The sequence below is a fragment of the Macaca nemestrina genome, chromosome 5 (genome assembly GCF_043159975.1).
Source record: "Macaca nemestrina isolate mMacNem1 chromosome 5, mMacNem.hap1, whole genome shotgun sequence".
Classification (NCBI taxonomy): domain Eukaryota; kingdom Metazoa; phylum Chordata; class Mammalia; order Primates; family Cercopithecidae; genus Macaca; species Macaca nemestrina.
Window position 1 is genome coordinate 149,049,399 of NC_092129.1, and position 20,248 is coordinate 149,069,646.

Consider the following 20,248-nt stretch of genomic DNA (forward strand, 5'->3'; position numbering starts at 1 on the left):
GGTAATGGTGGTGGGTTGAAGATGCCACATGTTCCTTGCCACTCCTTTCATCAAGAAGTGGAGTCTATTTTGTCTCCCTTGAATCTGCGCTGGCCCCATGACTGCACTGGCCAATGGAATGTGGTGAGAAGGACACTGGCCAGCTCTGCTCTGAGGCCTCAGGAGGCCTCACTGCCTCCCCTTTTGCCCTCTTAGGCCCTGAGTCTCCATAGAAAGAAGTCCAGCTGCCCGGCTAGAGACTCCTTGTGGGAAGAGATGCCAGGCCAGCCCTACCGTTCCAGCATCCCAGCTGACACACCAGATGCGTGAGTGCAGCCACTTTGTACCGGCCCAGCTGCACCATGTGAAGAGATAAGCTGTTCCCACCACACACTGCCCAAAGAGTGGAACCATGAGTAAATGATGGTTGCCTTATGCCACCAAATTCCTATTATTATAACTTTTTAACTCGAAATAGTTTAACACTCACAAGATGATGCAAAAATAGTACACAGAGTTCATGCGTACCCTTCACCCAGCTTCCCCCAATGATATCCCACATAACCACAACATAGTATCAAAACAAGGAAACTGACCTTGATACAATCCTGTTAACTTAGGTGCAGGCCAAATTTGGGTTTCATCAATTCTGTGTGTGTGTATATGTATGTGCCTGTGTGTGTGTGTGTGTACTTTTAATGAAATGTTACACCATGAAGCTACTAAGTTTGGGGGTAGACTGTTACTCCCAATAGATAACTAATACAAGAATGGACAAGATCCCCCAGAAACACAGCTCAGACAAACTTCAGCACAAGGTGAATGTGCTGGCTCATGTAAACCAATCCACTAGAGGCAGGGTGGCAGGCCTCAGAGCAGCTCCACCCAGGGGCAGGGGAAGGATCAGGTCCTGGGCATGAGCCACATTTTCTAGAGGTCCCTTCTAGAGGACACATCTGAGAGGAAGAAGGGACCCACCCCCTGCACCACGGTGGGGCAGGGGTGGGGGAAGGACTGAGCCCTGTGCCTCCACTGGGTCAGGGCACAGAACCATGCTTGGTGGCTAGTCAGAATCACAAGGGCACAGGGAAGAGGAGCAATCCTCAAAGGAAGGGATGGGCACTGGGAGCAGAACAAGAGTGGGGAGCCATGCATTGCAGAGCAAAGGCAAGCCCCCAGGGCAAACCCTGGGCACGCAGCCCCCAGGTGGGAGGGGAAGGACATTCCACACTGGACCCAGAATGAACATCCAAGAGGTATTGTGGGAACTGGGGGCAACCCTGAGGGATAGGAATGGCTCATATGCAGAGTAGTCACTGAGGCCTTCTGCCAAAATTCTGGCACCAGAAAAGATTAGACCTCCCCACCCCTTTGAAAGTAGGCATGGCTATATGACTTGCTTTAGCCAATGAAATGTGAATGGAAGTGACAAATAGCACTTCAAGACAGAACCATTAAGAGCCCCTTCTTTTCCTCTGCCAGGGTGTGGTGCTGCAGCTGGGGGCTGCCCCTCAGCCTGGGTCTCAGAGCAACAGTGACTGGGAACAGGAGCTCTAGCTGCCCCCACAATGTACCGTGTGATCAAGAAACTAACTGATGTTGTCATAAGCCACCAAGAATCGAGGGTTTGTTATTGCAGCATCCACTGGCCTGTGCTAGCTGCTACAGGTAACTAGCTATTGCCATCTTCCCCGAGGGGAGGACACACACACACACTGCAGTAGGGGAGGTGGGGGGAACACCTGAGTCCTCTACCCTCCAACATCCAGTGCCTGGAAGGTGGAGAATGGATGTGAAAACTCTGGAAGGCCTATTCAGGCCCTAGGATGTTTTGGCTCTGCTAAGCCTTGGTACAGAGACCAGGGCAGTATCTGGCAGACTCTGTAGTGAGGCACTGCAGCCAATCCCTCCAAGCTGGCTACCCCCGCTGTGCAATTACCACCTACACAAGGTCTGGAGTCCCCTGAAGAGAAGAATGAAAGAAGTGGCGCACAGTAGTTGCACAGGCAAGGAGTCCTCATGCCACGCAGCCATGCCGGCTCCACCAGCAGCAGCCAGAGCCACAGCAGAGAGGAGGATGAGGCTGCACATTTGGGTGCTGCACAGGCAGGTTAGCAGTGGCGGCAGAGCCACACAGCAGTCCCAGGAGAGCCAGGGCCCATGCCAGCCAGTCAGCCTTGACCAAAGCTTGGTGGAAGAAGCCAGCAGGGCCCAACCAGGTCAGTCAGTGGAAGTGGAAGTGAGGTAGGGTGGACATCTCACAGCATCCCATCCCACGCAGGGACTCATGTGCACAGCGTGCTGCTGCTCAGTGCAGGCCCTGTGTGGAGCAGGTGCCCACAATCCCCACCAGGATCTTGAAGGTGACTGGACGGGAGTGAGGAGCCTAGGCCAGAGAGGGAAGTGCTTGTGTGCGCGCGTGTGTGTGCGCGTGTATGCTCGCATGTGGGCACACTGACACGCACGCACACGCTTGTGCTCCAGCCAGCCAGTGTGGGGAGGGGTTTCCTCTGAGACAAACATGCTCCATGTACTTTATCAAATTTGCAGATGCCACACAGCTGGGGGGGACGATGGCAAATACGCCAGATGACAGAGCTGGGATCTAAAGAGAAGCTGACAGGCCAGAGCGATGGGGTAGATCTAACGAGATGAAACTTAACAGGGACAAACGTGTTTATTTCACCTTATTTATTTATTTGTGTCCTGCCTCCATGTGCTGAGGAATTGGGAGGAATGAGGCTCACAGGAGGAAAAAAGTGAAATGCCCACCACAGTCGGTGGCCTGAGGTGGGGAGGGGTAGGGGGTTGGGGTTGGTGTGGGCTTGGGGGTTTAATGATGATGGTCAGTTCTATAGGCATCAGTGGCTGGCAGGGGCTGGCAGGGCCAGGATTGGTCTGCGGCTGCATCAATAAAGGTGTAGCATCCAGGCTGGGGAGGGCAGTGGGGGCTCAGCAGTCAGGGCACCTGGGTTTGAAGCCCAGGATCTGCTGGGCAGGGACAGAGCCTCCTCCACACCCTGTCTCTCCTTCCCCATGGCCAGGGCACCGCCATCCCTCTCTCTTTACACAACTCCCTGCAAGTCTGGCCTGGGCCTCTGAGATCCTCCAAAGTGCAGGGAAAACAGGTCAGTTTTGCAAGAACTTTCTCTCCACTCTCCCACCAAAGCTGAGAGGGCCGGGCTTGGAGTTTTCGCAGCAGCTGAGGGTTGGGAGTTAGATACCTCTCTCCCTTCTGAAGGGCACCTCCCAATTCTCCAAGGGGGTTCTTACTGGCTCTCTCTCTCGGCTCTGGTTGGGAAGAAGGTTCAGCAGGAAGATGGTCATTTCTCCTAAACATTATAGGACGGAGGGTTAGGCTGGTTCTGAGGACGCCTAAGGGGGCAGGGCTGGGCTTTGTGAGCGAAAGCCTCTGAAAAGAAACCCCAGCTCTACAGGAGGAGGAAGGCCTTGGGCTGCCGCAAGAGGCAGTGAGGCTTCTGTCACTGGAGGTATGTAAGCAGAGTTACGTGGTCACTCAGCAGGGATGCTAGCCCTGAATGGACGGATAGAGCTGGATGCATGCACTGAGGTCTTGCCCCACACCAAGATGGTGTGATTCTATGCAAGCTTTTGACGAAAGCTGGGCCGAGTTTCTCACCCACAGGAATCCAAATCCTCCTGAACGTGGTACCTCTCCCTGGGGAGCCGTTTGCCTGGTCTCCGTAGTTAAATTGAGAAATGGAAGGAGTTTGGGGTAGCAGCCAGGACTGAGGGTTCCTAAGCATGATTGGAGCCCTGTAGCCCTGGAGTGTGGCCAAGGGTCACAAAAGGAAGGGGGACTCCAGACCTCTGGGAACCAGAACTGCCTGGAGTCCCACCCCTCGTGCTCCCACACAACTCCTCACCCGGCATGTGACCTTGTGCTCCAGGGAGGCTGGAGCCTAGGAAACCCCTCCACGCCCTTCCCTGTTCCTTGTCCTCTGAGGGGCAATGAAGTCTGTGCCCCAGCCCTGCCCTCTCAGCACTACTGAGACCCCCACAGAACCTGGTGTCTGCTGGGCAGGGCTGGGGCACAAACTGTAGGAAGATGTCACCCCCACTGCCGCAGCCATGGCCATCTTGCCAAAGGTCAGTGTGAGACCAGGCCCAGACCAGCCTGCCAAATGCAGACTCCTGGGGCCCTGCTGGGCTCTGAGTGAGGACCTCAGGTCTGGAGGGGAGGGGAGCAGTAGGATCAGACCCCTCTCCACTGAAGACCCACTCACACCACATGCAGATATGATCCCATTATCCCCTTCCCTCCTTTCCCCTCCCTGTCAGAGGATAAGGAGGGAGGGGGCAGGTGGCTCACTTCTCACCCTTTGCTGTCCCTGGAGGGCTTCCAGGAGGCAGAGTCAATTCAGCTGCAAGGTCTGGAGGAGGAAGAGTGAGTTCATGTGGGGCCACAGGGCCTGGTGGGGAAATAAGAACCAGCCAGAGAGGGACAAGCAGATGGTGGGTGTGGGACGGCAGTGCTGTCCACAGCACAGCCGGCAAGGCCTGGGCCCTGGATTCCAATCCCAAGTTCAGTGGCTTCCTGACTTCCTGGCTGGGTGGCCTTAGATGACACACTTTCTCTGGGCCTCACGTTCCCACCTGTATAATGGGAATGACACAGGCACCAACCTCGCAGCTGTTGAATGGATTAAATGACATAGTGGACAGCGCCTGGCACACAGACAGTATCTGTTGTTGTTATCGTTATTATGAAAACATGTGACTACAGACAGTATAACTAAGAATAACAGATAGAAGTACCAATATTCACACTTCAGCTAATGATAAAGAACTTTTCAGAGAGGCAGAAGTGTCTCTCACTGGAACAGGCTGTGCAAGGTGCTGAGCCCCCTGTGCTGGGAGCATTCAAGCAGCAGGTCCTTGTGGAGAAATGCCTGTGTGCGGAGGGTGTGCGAGGGTGGCCAGCAGGGGTCAGCAGTGCAGCAGGAGGGGAGGAAGGCCAACCTCCCCACCAGTTCTGGGGACAGGAGTGACACCGGGGTCAGGCTGCCTTGCTTCAGGGCAGAGTCCCCAGCCACTGGCCCTAAGCCCAGGCTGAGAGCTTCTCACTAGTGTCTTGCAGGGGTCAGGCCAGGGCACGGACAGCAGCCAGGCTGGGCTGGGGCCACAGGAGAGGGGAGCTCTGAGACCTCCAGTGAGGAGCCCCAGGCTGAACACACAGGGGCTCTGGGCAGGCTGCAGGGCTGCAGCAGGGTTGCTGGCGTCCCAGCAGACAGAGCTCTGGGTTCAGGCCCCCAGAAGGGTCACTCGTGTGGCCAACATGGGGCCTGCTGACCAGGCTCTCTGTGCCTGAGCCTCCCAGCCCTCTGTGCTAGGGCTGAGATCTTCTTCCCCTTCTGAGTGCCACAAAGCAGGCTGCCAGGGTCCGTCAAGCCCCACCCCCAGCACTGAGCCCTCTCAGCTCCACTGGGGCCCTCCTGGGGCCAGGAGACTGAGGATGAGGAGACCGGGCCCTGGGAAGGATGAGGAAGATGCTCATCCCAGCTGGCTCCGCCAGACAGAGACACCCAGGCTTCTCCCTCTTTGGTCCTGCAGGCCTGCAGAGCATGGGGCCCGAGACAGGGCTGCCCTGGAGAGAAGTGGGTGTGGCAGGCAGAGTACGAAGCTGTCCCCCACTCTGGAGAGGAGGGGAGAGCCTGATACATCCCTGCAGCCTGCCCTGGTACACAAAGCCCCCAGAGCCTACCACTGGGGGCCCCAGCAGAAGATGAGGGGCTTATTTCTGCATCTGACTCTTGGAGGCTCCCATTCAGAGAGTGCAGCTGCAGCCCCAGGGACGGAGGTGGGCTAAGTCCAGGTAAAAGCTGGCACTGTCTCGCAGCTGTGGAGTCAGATGCGGAGGTGGCTGGGATGCCCTCTGCCCACCGCGGCCTGGCCAGCCCCGGCCCCTCAGGAGTGGGGGTGGATCTTTCCTGGCCTCCCCTCGGGGAGGCTGTATCAGAGCAGGGCAGACAGGAGGGAAGGGGACGGACTGAAGACTGAGCAGAGAGGGCATGGGTCCCTGGCAGGTGGGCTACTTCGGAGCTTAAGGAAGCTGATGTCCGCCACCTGCACTCCCACCCCAGGAAACGCTCTGTCGAAATGGGAGAGTGACCCAGCTGACAGGGTCCAGGAGGGATCTTAGGGCTTCAGGGTGGTTCCAGGGACACAGGGAAGGTTCCCTGCCAAAACCAAGCCAGAGCCAAAACAAACAAAACCTCACCTAAGAGGAAGAGGCCTGAAATTCCACCATTAAAGATTCATTCCTTTAGTTTAACATTTCGTCCTTTTTAAAAATGCAAACCTCTCAGAGTCTCACCTACAAGTAGGTTTGTCAAAAGAGAGAAGAGAGAGGATGCATAGCCTTGTGGTGAAGAAAAATGGCAGAGGCCCATCGAGAGAGCAGGTGGGGGCTCCCAGGACTTCCTTTGTGGGCTACACAGCTCTGGCTAATGGCCAGCTCTAAAAACATCTGCAGGAGGCCAGGCACGATGGCTCATGCCTCTAAACCCAGCACTTTGGGAGGCCGAGGAGGGCAGATCATGAGGTCAGGAGATCGAGACCATCCTGGCCAACACGGCGAAACCCCATCTCTACTAAAAATACAAAAATTAGCCGGGCATCTTGGTGGGTGCCTGTAAATCCCAGCTACTCAGGAGGCTGAGGCAGGAGAATCGTTTGAACCCAGAAGGCAGAGGTTGCAGTGAGCTGAGATGGCGCCACTGCTCTCCAACCTGGCGACAGAGCAAGACTCCATCTCAAAACAAAACAAACAGGAGAGGGGGGCTCTGAGTCTCCCCATTCTGTTCCTGTGTGCAGGGAGTGGACAGATTCACACCCCTCCACTGAAGACACCATTCACACAGGCACATGCCCTCACATGCATGTCAACATGTGCCCACCTGTGCACACACATGCATATGAGAAACTATATATGCAAACCTTGGCCCTCACCCCTCAGGTCATGCATTCAACACGGAACCTGGGAAACATAAGACCCTGAGCCCAGCTGACCCATAGGGGAAGGGAAGGGGTGCAGTCTCTACCGAGCACTCCTAACACCTCTCCAGGGGTGGCTGCCGTGGGCTAAATCCCACCCAGGGGTTGCTTTCTAATGTAGAGTCAAAGCTTCTAGCCAGTGTATATACATGGAGCATCAGCAAGTTGCTGAGGAGCCCTGTGACAGCTGAGAGGTGGAGCAATTAACCCCTCAGTGGGGATTAGCTTTTCACATGGGCATCTGTCTCTGACCTCCCGCAGGCTCGCAGGCTCAGTCCCTCTCTGAGTCCTCAGCCATGCCACCGTGCTGATCCACCTGCACTGCACATCCTTTGGTGCTTCAGCAGGGCAAGGTGGGGGGTCCACGTTGGTGCATGGACTCATATACTAGGGGCTTTTTTTTTCTTGTTTTTGAGACAGCGTCTTGCTCTGTCGCCCAGGCTGGAGTGCAGTGGCGCGATCTCAGCTCACTGCAACCTCCGCCTCCCGAGTTCACACCATTCTCCTGCCTCAGCCTCCCGAGTAGCTGGGACTATAGGCTCCCGCCACCACGCTCAGCTAATTTTTTTTTTCTGTATTTTTAGTAGAGACGGGGTTTCACCATGTTAGGCAGGATGGTCTCGATCTCCTGACCTCGTGATCCACCCGCCTCAGCCTTCCAAAGTGCTGGGATTACAGGAGTGAGCCACCACGCATGGCCTTCCCCTCCCTTCTTTTTTTTTTTTTTAAATAAGTTTGTTATAAAAGTGACACATGGCTGGGCACAGTGACTCATGCCTATAATCCCCAAGCTTTGGGAGGCCGAGACGGGTGGATTGCTTGAGCTCAGGAGTTTGAGACCAGGTCAACATGGCAAAAACCCGTGTATACAAAAAATTAGCCAGGCTTGGTGGTGCGTGCCTGTAGTCTCTCCGCGGGAGGCAGAGGTTGCAGTGAGCCAAGATCGCACCACTGCACTCCAGCCTGGGTGACAGAGCGAGCGAGACTCTGTCTCAAAAAAGAAAACAGTGACATGGACATAATTTTTAAAAGTAAAATAGGACTTCATGGCTATGAAGAAAGAACATCTGTCCCTGCCCCACCCCCAGGCCTACTTCCACCTCTGTTGGCCAACTTGGTTCTATGTAATACGCATACACAACAATTTCATGGTTCTTTTATTTTCGATTTTATCTATTGACTTAGCAAAGATTGTATTTTAACTTCCCATTAGGAGGATTTAACTGGCCCATTGCCCACTCCTCCTCCCCCATCCTGCCTCTATACTTAACAATTTTTTTAACTCAGCATCCCATGTTTACATTAGTGTTACAACATGTAAATATTAGTCTAGCTGAGCCATACAGCATATTAGGATTATATTTCCTTTAATGTAAAAGTTTTTGGGCAGGGCACAGTGGCTCACGCCTGTAAAGCCAGCACTTTGGGAGGCCGAGGCAGGTGGATCCCTTGAGGTCAGAAGTTCAAGACCAGCCTGGCCAACATGGTGAAACATCGTCTCTACTAAAAACACAAAAAGTAGCCGGGTGTGGTGGCGGGTGCCTGTAATCCCAGCTACTCGAGAGGCTGAGGCAGGAGAATGGCTTGAACCTGGAAGGTGGAGGTTGCGGTGAGTCAAGATGGCGCTACTGCGCTCTAGCCTGGAGAACAGAGTGAGACTCTATTTTAAAAACAAAACAACAACAACAAAAAAACTTTTTGGTTCCTAAAGTTAATTACTTTTCCTATTGGTTGTTGTTTATTCCCTGAGGTTTCTGTTTTTGCTTTTGAGACAGGGTCTTACTCTGTCACCCAGGCTGGAGTGCAGTGGCACCATCATGGCTCACTACAACCTCCACCTCCCGGGCTCAAGAGATTCTCCCAAGTAGCTGAGACCACAGGCATGCGCCACCACACCTGGCCAGTTTTTTTGGTTTGTTTTTGTTTGTTTGTTCGTTTTTTGAAGAGATGGGTCTCCCTGAATGCCCAGGCTCATCTCAAACTCCTGGGTTCAAGTGACCCTCCCACCTTGGCCTCCCAAAGTGCTGGGATTTACACTCCTGAGCCACCAAGCCCTGGCCCCTGAGCTTTCTTTTTTTTTTTTTTTTTTTTTTTTTTTTTTTTTTGAGACGGAGTCTCACGCTGTTGCCCAGGCTGGAGTGCAGTGGCGCGATCTCGGCTCACTGCAAGCTCCGCCTCCCGGGTTCCCGCCATTCTCCTGCCTCAGCCTCCTGAGTAGCTGGGACTACAGGCGCCCGCCACCGCGCCCAGCTATTTTTTTTGTATTTTTAGTAGAGACGGGGTTTCACTGTGGTCTCGATCTCCTGACCTTGTGATCCGCCCGCCTCGGCCTCCCAAAGTGCTGGGATTACAGGCTTGAGCCACCGCGCCCGGCCAGCCCCTGAGCTTTCTATGTACCTTCATCAGTTTAACCCCAAACTCTCTGACCAGACTTTAAACCTCCTCTCCAGGCAGTCACATACCTCTGGCAATCTGATCAGTCTGTTGTTCCCTTGGTGGCATCTTCCCTCTCTGGAGCGCTCCCCAGGCCTGCAGAGCCCTGAGGCCCTGGGACTCGCCTCCACCACTCTCCAGAATTGGACTCCCTGCCTCCCAGACGCCATGCCATTCTCTTTTTTGGCTTATGTCCTCATTTTGGTGGAGGGCATTATCTGAGAGCTTTCAGCTGATCCCCCTGCCTCAGATGTACGTGGGGCTTCCAGTTTCAGAGACTTTTACCTTGTTTCTTATTGGATCCCTTGATGGCTGGCCTGCCCCAGAATGGAGAAAGCTGGATGGGAGCTAGTTACCACCTGTCTGTCTCTTTTCACCTCTCTGATCTGCGCTCTCTCGTCTACAGTCCTCTCTGGCTTATTCTCCCTGTCCTTGCAGGCACACACTTTTTCATCCTTTGCTATCATTTAGTTGGGTTCTCGGATACAGTGTTGAGTTCACAGTGGGGTTTAACTGGAAGCACATCTCTGATTTCTTATTATAAATCCCACGAGACCTAGCACAGTGCCTGGTACCTAGCAGGCGCTACATGGATGGATAAATAAACAAATGAAGGAATGACAAAGACACAATCCTCTATCCTCAAAAAGCTCACGGCCCAGTTGGGTGGAGGATGCAGGTTGGAGGGAAGGGAAAGTAAATGTGTAGAAAACCTTGCCAGAACTCAGTGTGGGGCGGGTGCCATAGGTGGCTGTGACATCAAGGCGCCTCTGGAACTCAGCAGAGGGCAAGTACATCAGCTGCACAGGCAGGGAGGGCTCCCTGGAGGAGATGGCCTGCTGATCAGGGTAAAACATGGGAAGGCCAAGAAGAGGAGAGAGGTGAATGGAGGGAATCGCTGGACAAGTATATCTGGGCAGCCAAGTTCAGGGAGCAGGTGGGAAGGTGAGGGAGGAGGGGCTCTCAGACTGGGGCCAGACTCACCCCATCACTACGGGAACTGCCACAGCCTGGGTAGGGGCATGAGGAAGGCTATGCCTCAGAGAGGCCAGGTGTGCGGAGGATAAGGGTGTCCTCCACATGAGAGGTGAAGGCTGAGGCAGTGGCCGGAGGGACCGTGCAGCAGGTGAGCAGCAGTGCAGTGAAGACCAGGACAGAGAAGTTAGGAGAGGAAGACCTGGAGGTAACTGTGGCCCCCTTACTGGGAAGAGTGCAGCCAGCAGGAACCTACAAGTGTCCCGCAGGGGGCGGTGGGGCTGGAGACCAAGATGGTGTTGCAAACACAGCAGGGGACACACCTTGAACTGGGTTTTCTTCCTGGTTTGGTCACTTACTAGCTGTGTGCTCTTAGGCTAGTGACTTACAGCCCCTAGGACTCAGTTTCTCCATCTATAAAATAAGGATAGTCTAGCCACATCTCTCTACCTCCACGGTCTGCACCCCTGTCACCTCCAGTCTGACAAATGCAAAACATCCTCACTGGCCCCATTTCATTCCTTGACCCCAAGGTTGGCTTCATGATACACGAAATAAGTTCCACGCTCAGAAGGGCCCCAAGATTTCATTTTGCACTGGGCTTCACAGGTTGTTTAGATTAGGATTGACCCCTATCCACTCAAAGAAGAAGCCAGAGTTTCTCTCTCTCTCTGTCTCACACACATACACACACACACACACACACACGCACACACGCACCCCTGACCCTCTTCTCTACCTCTCTCCCCTGGCTTCCTCTGCTCCAGCCACACTGGCTTCCTGGCTCCTGCCCCCGCTTGCAGTGCCTCTTCCTGGCTTCCTCTTCCCACATCTACACACTGGCAAACCTACCTCCTCAAGTCTCTGCTCAAAAGACAGCTCGGCCAGGCCTTCCCTGACCCACTTCTTTAACACTGAAACCCCCAATACACCCCACCATTAATTCACTGCATTTTTTTTCTCTACCACACTACCATCTACCTTCTACTTGTTTTACTTTTAAAAAAAAATTTAGGCTGGGAGTGGTGGCTCACACCTGTAATCCAAGCATTTTGAGAGGCCAGGGCAGGTGGATCACCTGAGGTCAGGAGTTCGAGACCAGCCTGACCAACATGGCAAAACCCTGTCTCTACTAAAAATACAAAATTAGCCAGGCATGATGGCACATGCCTGTAATCCCAGCTACTCTGGAGGCTGAGGCAGGAGAATTGCTTGAACCCAGGAGGTGGAGGTTGCAGTGAGCTGAGATTGAGCCACTGCACTCCAACCTGGGTGAAAAGAGCAAGACTCCGTCTCAAAAAATAAATAAAATAAAATAATAAAAAATAAAACATTTTTAGTTGTCTGCCAGTTAACAGCAAGGGTTTATATTGGTTTTGTTCCCTGATTAACTCCACTATCCAGATCTGTGCCTGGCCCGGAGAGGGAGCGCAGCCATGTGTGCAGAATGAGTAATGTGGTGATGTCTTCCCAGAGCCTCTCGGCGGGGGAGGGGGGGTTCCCCCCCCAGTGAGTGTGGCAGGCAGCCTGTACATCCAGCTTGACAGGTGAAGAAACAGGCCTGGAGCTGCAGGGAGGGCTGCCACACAAAACACAGGACCCCACTGAAATTTGAGTCGCACAGGATTAAATTCAAATGTGACTGGGCGTCTGGTATTTCTATTTGCTCTCTGGCCACCTTAGCTCTAGGGACTTGCCTGCAGTCACCTCCAATTCAGTCTAGACAATTCAGTCTAGACCCAGCCTCCCACCCCTGCCCCCACGCTCCCCATCTGCTCGAGGCTGCCCTTCCTGGCACTGCCTTGGGGACACTGTCACTGCCCCAGTCTGGGAAAGTGAACAGGCTTCTCGCCTTCTAGGCCTAATTTTATCTGCACCTGCAGGGGCTGGAAACGGCACCAGAAGAGCTCTGGGGACCGAGCGGGCCCATGCCTGCAAGTGGCCTCCTCAGGCCTCAGAACTTAGGGTCTGGGTTTCTGCCCTGGCCTTATCCAGGGGTGCAGACAGTTGGGGCACAGCTAGGTTAAAATAAGAGAGGTGTGAGGGAGAAAGCTTGAAGGGCCTTAAGGGTCCTCAGGGCTCAGGAGAGCCCCACAGCGTGTGGGACCCTCGTGGCCAGGTCTCACTATGTCTCACCTGATGGCTCCAGGTCTCACTATGTCTCACCTGATGGCTCCAGGTCTCACTATGTCTCACCTGATGGCTGCTGCAGCTTCCCGGGGGATTCCCCAGAATTGCAGGATCTCCCAGGGGATTCTCAACCCTGTGTGAGGAGTCAGAAACCTGTGCCTCAGTTTCCTCATCTGTGCAATCAAGGGATAATAATGGCACTTTCCCCACAAAGTTACTGGAGGATTGACTGAGTTGATACATATTCATGGTTATAACAGTGCCTGGCACATAATAAGGGCTTTGTATGTGTCTGCTGACATTGCTGTTACAGATGTTGTGATCTGAACCCCTGGTCTTGCCACCAGACTCCAAGCATTCCCTGCCCTCCCAGGTCTTCCCGGTCCCCTCTACTGTCTACAGCAGCCTCCAGGGCCTTCCTCGGGCAGAGATGGGGCCACGGGGAATGGGATGCCCAGAGAACAAAATCCCTGACCACCAACCTGCCCAGATGCGGGGCCAGCTGCCAGGGGACAGTGTGTGGGCAGGCCAAGGATAGATAGCAGCTTCAGCCCCGCCAGCCCAGCTCAGCAGAAACCAGGGCCGACAGTAATGGGCTGGCAGCCCCCAGCTGCAACCAACTTCATTTTCTGCCACAATTAAATGATCGCCCGCATTTGCTCACCCTCACTTATTCAATTACTTTAGCGGCCCTGAAGGACTCTCAAATAAACAGCCACAAATAACACGCGTGGCCGCCCCCCAGGCTATCATCCGTGCCCAGCAATCACAGCCCCAGCCCCGCACCTTCCTTCCAGCAGAGAGATGCTGCCTTGCGCCTCCCCATTCCCCAAGTTAATCCTCCCCAGCTCCCACCACCCACGTCTGAAAGTCCAACCCCCAGCAGGAGAGTCTGCACATCTGGGTCCCCACCTGGCTCTCCCCCTGCCCAGCTGGGTGTATCTGGGGGGCCACTCCCTCTGGGGCTTCCATGTCCTCATCTGTGGAATCCCTGTTATTAAAAATAATAGGCTGCCAGGCATGGTGGCTCACGCCTGTAATCCCAGCACTTTGGGAGGTCGAGGTGGGCGGATCACGAGGTCAGGAGATCGAGACCATCCTGGCTAACACGGTGAAACCCTGTCTCTACTAAAAAATACAAAAAATTAGCCGGGCATGGTGGCAGGTGCCTGTAGTCTACTCGGGAGGCTGAGGCAGGAGAATGGCATGAACCTGGGAGGCGGAGCTTGCAGTGAGCTAAGATCCCGCCACTGCACTCCAGCCTGGGTGACAGAGCAAGACTCTGTCTCAAAAAATAATAGGCCAAGCATGGTGGCTCATGCCTGTAATCCCAGCACTTTGGGAGGCCAGGGCAGGGCAATCCCATGTGGAATGAGGAAAAGTCCACGTGAGCTATAAAGTGTTGTCTTGGCAAGGGGCTGCAGTCCTGGCTTCAGTTGCAATGGGCACCCCTGGAGAGGGAGGAGAGAAGAGGTATCCTTCTACCTGCCTCCATCCCCACTTCCACCCAGCCATCTTGAAGCCTTCCAGAAATGCCATGCTCTTCAGGCCTCTGGGCCTTTGTGGACACTGTCCCCCTTGCTGTTCCCTTCATTCATTTCTCTGCTTGGAGATTACTACAGGAGTCCTTCAAGGCCCAGCTTGCATGCCCTCTCTCCTAGGAGGCCTGCACCTCACCCCCATGGCAAGTAGATGAATCTCTCCTACCTTCTGCTCCCACAGCAATTTACGTCCTGGATTTGGGGGACAATGCCAGATTCAAATATTCTGAGCCACAACATAACCATGTCAAGACATGAATCTAAAATTAGAGTTAGACAGTATGACGACATCATTTCCACTTCCAGAGACCAAGCCCCATGTTATTAAAAATAATAGGCCAAGCATGGTGGCTCATGCCTGTAATCCCAGAACTTTGGGAGGCCAGGGCAGGAGGATCTCTTGAGCCCAGGAGTTCCAGACCAGCCTAGGCAACGCAGTGATACCCCCAACTCTACAAAAAAATCTACAATGGTGCACACTCACAGTCTTATTTCCTTAGATGGCCGAGGCAGGAAGATCACTCGAGCCCTGCAGTGAGCCATGACTGCGCCACTGCAATCCACCCTGGGCAACAGAACATGACCTTATCTCTAAAATATAAAAAAATTTAAAAATAACAATATTCAAGATTTGGGGGAACCTTGTGTGATACACTGTGCTAAATGCTTTTTACTTGCATTATATCACTGAAACATCACAACAATCCAAAGAAAATTATCCTCATTTTACAGATCAGGAAACTGAGGCCCAGTGAGGTTAAGATGCCCATCCGCAGTCACATCACCAGGAAATGGCAGAGTGAAGAATAGAGCCCAGGTGAGTCCACATCCACAGTCCAGCCTCGATTCCGTGCAGCAGAAAAAACTGGCCATTCTGGGACTGGGGTTTAGTTCTGGCTCATCCACTAGCCATCCTGCAACCCCAGGCAGGGCCTCTCACCTCTTTACAGCCTAACTTTGTCTCTCCTCTCCTGGAAAATGAAAAGACTATTATCAGGTGGCCTCTGAAGGCCCCACCAGCTCTGGTGTTCCAGGATTTTCTTTCTTTCTCTAAAGGACTGCTCTGAGTGGAGCCAACAAAGCTGTCAAACCAACAAGAGTGGCGGGCTCAGGCATGCCCTGGGGAGACGCTCAGGGCAGGGTCCTCCCAGTCTCCCCCTCCTGCCTGGAAGGCAGGTGGCAGCCTGTTCTCTTCAGGAAAGCAGCCCTCCACCCTAGAGAGGGCAGCAAAAATTTCTCCAAGGACCAGTGGGCAGGGCGGGGCCCCTGCTGGCCACCTTCCTCCTGCAGCCCTTGATGTCAGCCACCGTGAAGGCCTCATAAACGTTACACGCAGATTGTCTGTGGGACAAAGGAGATGCAGGCTGCCATATCAGTGGCGTGTAATTGGCTTCTCAATGTCACACATTGGCTCTTGCGTGGATTAAAAGTCCACAAGAACCTGAATCCTGGCCTGGGAGGTGGCAGCCCTGGGGCCTCTGGGTCCCAGCTCCCCGTGTGGCCCTCAGCAGGGATATCTTCTCCCTGGGCCTCAGCCAGATGTGGTGTGGTCTGGGGGATGTGGATGAATGACCCAGCACTGCTGGGAGAGCTAGCCCAGTGCCACATCCCCAGCCTGTGGCCACGTGCAGGGGCAGCCATCTCCTCCCCTCCTCCCAGCCTTCCCCAGGCCCAAATAACGGCCCGGGCTTGGCTGGGGAAGTGGAAGAGTGACCCGCGCCTTCCCCGCTGGGTAGAGATGTGTCTTTGCACCAAGGTGTGACTGAGGGCTGCCTGATAATAAATCCGGGTTAGGAGTGGGGGCCCCAGATTCAAATCGTGGCTAGGCCACTCTGTTTCCTCCACTATGAAATGAGGGGAATGATGGCCCCTCCCTCACAGGGCTATTGGGAGGACCCAATGAGATAAAGTATGTGAAGAGCTCAGGGCAGGGCCAGCCCTCTGCCCCCTAACCTGCTTCTACTGATCATGGCCATAGGGTGGGCATGGTGGCTCCCCTCAGCACCTCCCATTCCCAGGGTCACACACACACACACACACACACACACACACACACACACACACACACACACGGCCTGCAGAGGTTGTCTGTCCCTGAGGACCTGAGTGGTAACACCCCTGCTGCTTCCTAGTCAGTGGGGCCGTCTGCCTTCCAGAGAGTTTATCACCTCCCAGATTCCCGGCTGTAGTGGTCTGGGCCGGCCCTCCTACCCCAGTCTCTTCAGCTGTTTGGGAGCCTGACAGGGCAGGCTCTGATGCAGAGCCCTGAACTGGATCCAACACGCAGGCTGGAAGCTCCCGGGTGGGGCTGGGAGCTGGGGGCCAGGTCAGGCCAGCAGGGATGTGATGCTAGGGAAGCCATAAGCCGCCCAGCCTCAAGGTCCCCCTTGCTGTGAAGGGCTGGACACTGACCTCTCTCAGGGCATGCTCCAACCTGCACTTTCTAGGGAGTGAGGCGGCAGGGAGGAGAAGGAAGAGGAAGGTGCCAAAAGCTGGGGTGTAGTGACAGGGGAGCCCAGCATGGGAGGAGGGGCTTTTACTGGAACCTGGGCAGGTCTGTAGCCGCCACCCATGTTTACACTGTGGGAAGGGGTGATGACATATCCTAGAATGAGGTGGAGGTTGTTGTCTCTAGGGCAGGAACACTGGGTCATGGGAGCAGGGACGGGGGCAGCTGTTGAGGAGGGATGATGCCACAGAGCCACAGCAACCGAGCCAAAGGCCCCCATCAACGGGTCAGGGAGAGGAAAGGAAACCGCTGTTGTGCAAGCCAGAGCATGGCGAACCCGGGAGGGAAAGCCAGAGACCCAGAATGTGTCCACGTGTTTATCCACTCATTCATTCATTCACCAAACAAGTATTGGAAGGCTGGCGCTGGGTTACATGCTGAGGACATAGCGTTGAGCAAAATGAGCCAAGTCACTGTCCCCAAGGAGGAGATACAGGCAAGGAGCAAGTCACACACATAAATATGCAACTACAGCTGGCATAAGCACTTCTAAAAAAAGGGACTAGGTGGTGGACTGTTTTAGAAAGGGCTGGGAGGGCTTCCCGGAGGTGGTGACACTGGAGCTGGAGCTTGCATCTGAAGGATGAAGAGGAGTTAGCCAGGTGTGAGGTGGGGCTGAGGAGGTGGGCAGGGGCTGAACACTGGGGGTGAAATTTGGACTTTATTCTAAGGATGGAGCCACTGACAAGTATTAAGCAGCAAAGTGACATGACTTGAATTGTTTCTAAACATCACCCTGGGGAGAATGGCTTGTAGGAGCCATTACAATTACAAAGGAGCAGGCTGTAAAGAGATGTGGGAGAACATGAGGAGCTACTGAAGTCATCCACGACCACAAGGTGGGCCAGGCCAGGGCCACAGAGATGGAGAAAAGGGGACAAATTCGAGAAACGTATGGGGCATGAAATCCACAGGACATAGTGATGGATGAACAGCCAGGGAAGGCAGCAGTGAAGGGGGAAGTCCTCAAAGGTCAGTCCAGGCTGGGGAGGGAGAGGCCAACGGGGAGCTGGCCAGAGAGAGACCTGCCCACCAAATAGTGAGTGCATGCCTATGAGCCCCAGGCGTTTTCTGCCTCCAAATGGTGGCATCTATGGGCTGGCCTAGGATGCTCCTAGTCCACAGAAGAGAGAGTACCACGCTGGTCAGGACTGATTTCCGGAAGCCAGGACCAGAGGGTAGGCAGGGAGCAAAGTGGGTCCCAGACATGGCTATGGAAAGCGTAGAGCAGCAGGCATCTTGGAAGGGAAGTTGAGCTTTGGGGAAATGACCATGGAGAGAAGTTGGCTGAAGTCGGAAAACAGAAATAAAGTGCCCTATATGATTGCATAAGGAAAGTACCAGATCATGGATTCTGGACGGCGGGCCCCTGTGTGTGTTTACTGCTGTACGTCTCAGGTCACATATTAGGGGCTCGAAAATGTTGTTACATAAATAGAAGAATAAGAAGTCAATATGGAACCTTGCTCTTTACAACAGCAGCAAAACAAACACAGAAAGCAGGTGGTGGAAAGTGGACAGGCCCTCCTGGAGACCTGGGGGCCAGGGCACTCACTGGCCATCTTGCTCAAGTGGGAAGTCCTTCCCCCTCTAGAACCTGAAGGGCCTCCTGCTCATCCCTGTGGAGGTTCTGGGGTTCCCAGAATAGGGATGTGTGTGAGTCCAGCCTGAGAGGGAGAGGGGAGGTGGGGCAGGGCTGGGGGGAAAGGAGGTCATACCCTCTTCCAGGGCCAGGTAACCGGAGCCCAGAACACAGCTGGGCAGGGGGAGGGACAGAGCACGCAGGAGGCCATGTGCCTTCCCTGGTGAAATGTGATCAGTCAGTCACTCTGCAGGGGGAGTCATGGGGCAGGGAGGGGAGCATGGGACCCCCACCCCACTTTAAACCAGGCTTCAGGGCACCCCAGGAATTCCTGTTATGTCTGTGGGGCTCTGCCCTCTCTGGGCATGGGGAGGCCCACATCCATCCACACAGTGGAGATGGGAGAGGAGCTCAGCCACCCAAGGGCAGCTGGGCAGGTAGGTACCCCCACACGGGCTGCAGCCTCTCCATCACCCCTTGTTCTTTTTTTTTTTTTTTTTTGGAGACAGGGTCTCTCTGTGGTGCCCAGGCTGGAGTGCAGTGGCGTGATCAATTATGACTCACTGCAGCCTCAGCCTTCTGAGCTCAAGCATTCCTCCTGCCTCCGCCTCTGCCTCTCAAAATGTTAGGATTACAGGTGTGAGCCACCGTGCCCAGCCACCCCTTGTTCTCTGGCTGCTAACACATCTGCTGAGCAGCTCCTGCTGTGCCAAGCGTTGGAGCAGGTGAAGAGGGCACTGAACAGACAATGGCTGGCGGGCAAGGGCCAGGAGAGTGGGTTCCAGTCACCTTCCCCATCTTGCCTCTGTGAAATGAGCAGTGAGGGAGAAGGGGCCATCCTGGAACATGTTCTCCATGGACACGTGGAAATGGAGAAAGTACTGCACCAACAGATCTGGGGGGACCAGGAGATGGGTAAGGGGGTCTTGGGGGATGAGTCTGAGAGAGGCTGAACCAGACCAGTGGGCGACCTGGGCCTGAGCGAAGCAGGCAGTGTCTCTGGCCAGAGAAGAGGCTGAGCCCCTCATCCACACATGCAGCGGCCCAGGAAAGGCAGGTGGGGCACCAGTGCCCAGGGGAACTTTAGCCAGATGTCCAGGGTAGCCTGATCTGCCTAATACTGGTCCAGGGTTACTTGGACCTGAAGCCTGTCCCCTGATGAACCCTGTCCTTTGCCCCCACCCCCTCTCTCATGGTCCACCAGCCTGATTCCTCAACATCTCAGGAACTCGCCCTCTCCTTCCCCACACTGCCCCCTCTCCCAACCAGGCTAGGACTTTCCTGGAGGACAGCATCTGTCTGCTCACCTTTGAGAGTTTTAGACACAAGCCTGAGCCGACTCTTCCTGGCATAAAGCACCTAAATTCCTCCCAGAGGCTGAGGACAGAGGGTGGTGAGGCCACCTTGTCCCTACCCCATCTCTCCCCAGTCCCACTCCCTGTAGCTTCCACCTCCCTGCCCCTCCTCCTGCCTGTCTCTGGGCCTCTGCACAGCCTCTCCTGTAGCTACAGCCCCTTCTCACCACCCTCCCCACTCAACCAAATGACCCTGTTTCTCCTTCAGCTCTCAGCCAGTCAGCTCCTCCAGGACGCCCTCCTCACTCTCTGCAAAGTCCTCTACCCTCTATTCTCTCACCAGACACTTAGCCTGAAGTTGCCCTCTGACTTGCTAAGCCCCCAACTGCAATCCCCTGACACTGGGGGTGCTTGGTCAGCCCTAGCAGAGGGCCTCAAAAAATGCTTGTTGATGGACTGATTGTCCTCAGTCTAACTGACTGTTGCCTGAACGTCTTGATTGTCCTCAGTCTAACTGACTGTTGCCTGAACGTCTTGCCGCCTGACTTTCCTTCTCTCTAGCAGCCACAGCTTAGGGTAAGCTGCAGTGAGGTTCCTGCAGAGAGGATGGGGCAAGAAGCCCAGCAGAAAGGAGAGCATGAACCCCCAACCCGAGACTCACCCCTTTTCTTTCAAATTAGGAATAAAAAAATAACCAGGGCCTTGCGGTGATCGGCCCTCGGTGCCCAGGTCCTGACATCCATGCAGGCAGCTCAGCTGAACTCTCCCCTGCCTTAGACCACTCCTC

At 54.5% G+C, this 20,248-nt stretch overlaps 1 long non-coding RNA gene across 1 annotated transcript; it reads right to left on the reverse strand.

Annotated features, from left to right (window-relative positions):
- Positions 1-2,505: 2,505 nt before the first annotated feature.
- LOC139363427 (uncharacterized) lies at positions 2,506-20,201 on the reverse strand. Its single transcript, XR_011623808.1, has 6 exons — positions 20,123-20,201; positions 14,861-15,046; positions 14,242-14,335; positions 12,541-12,667; positions 4,320-8,636; positions 2,506-3,311 (listed from the first exon to the last, which is right to left on the reverse strand). It is a non-coding gene; the product is annotated as an uncharacterized lncRNA (long non-coding RNA).
- Positions 20,202-20,248: the final 47 nt, after the last annotated feature.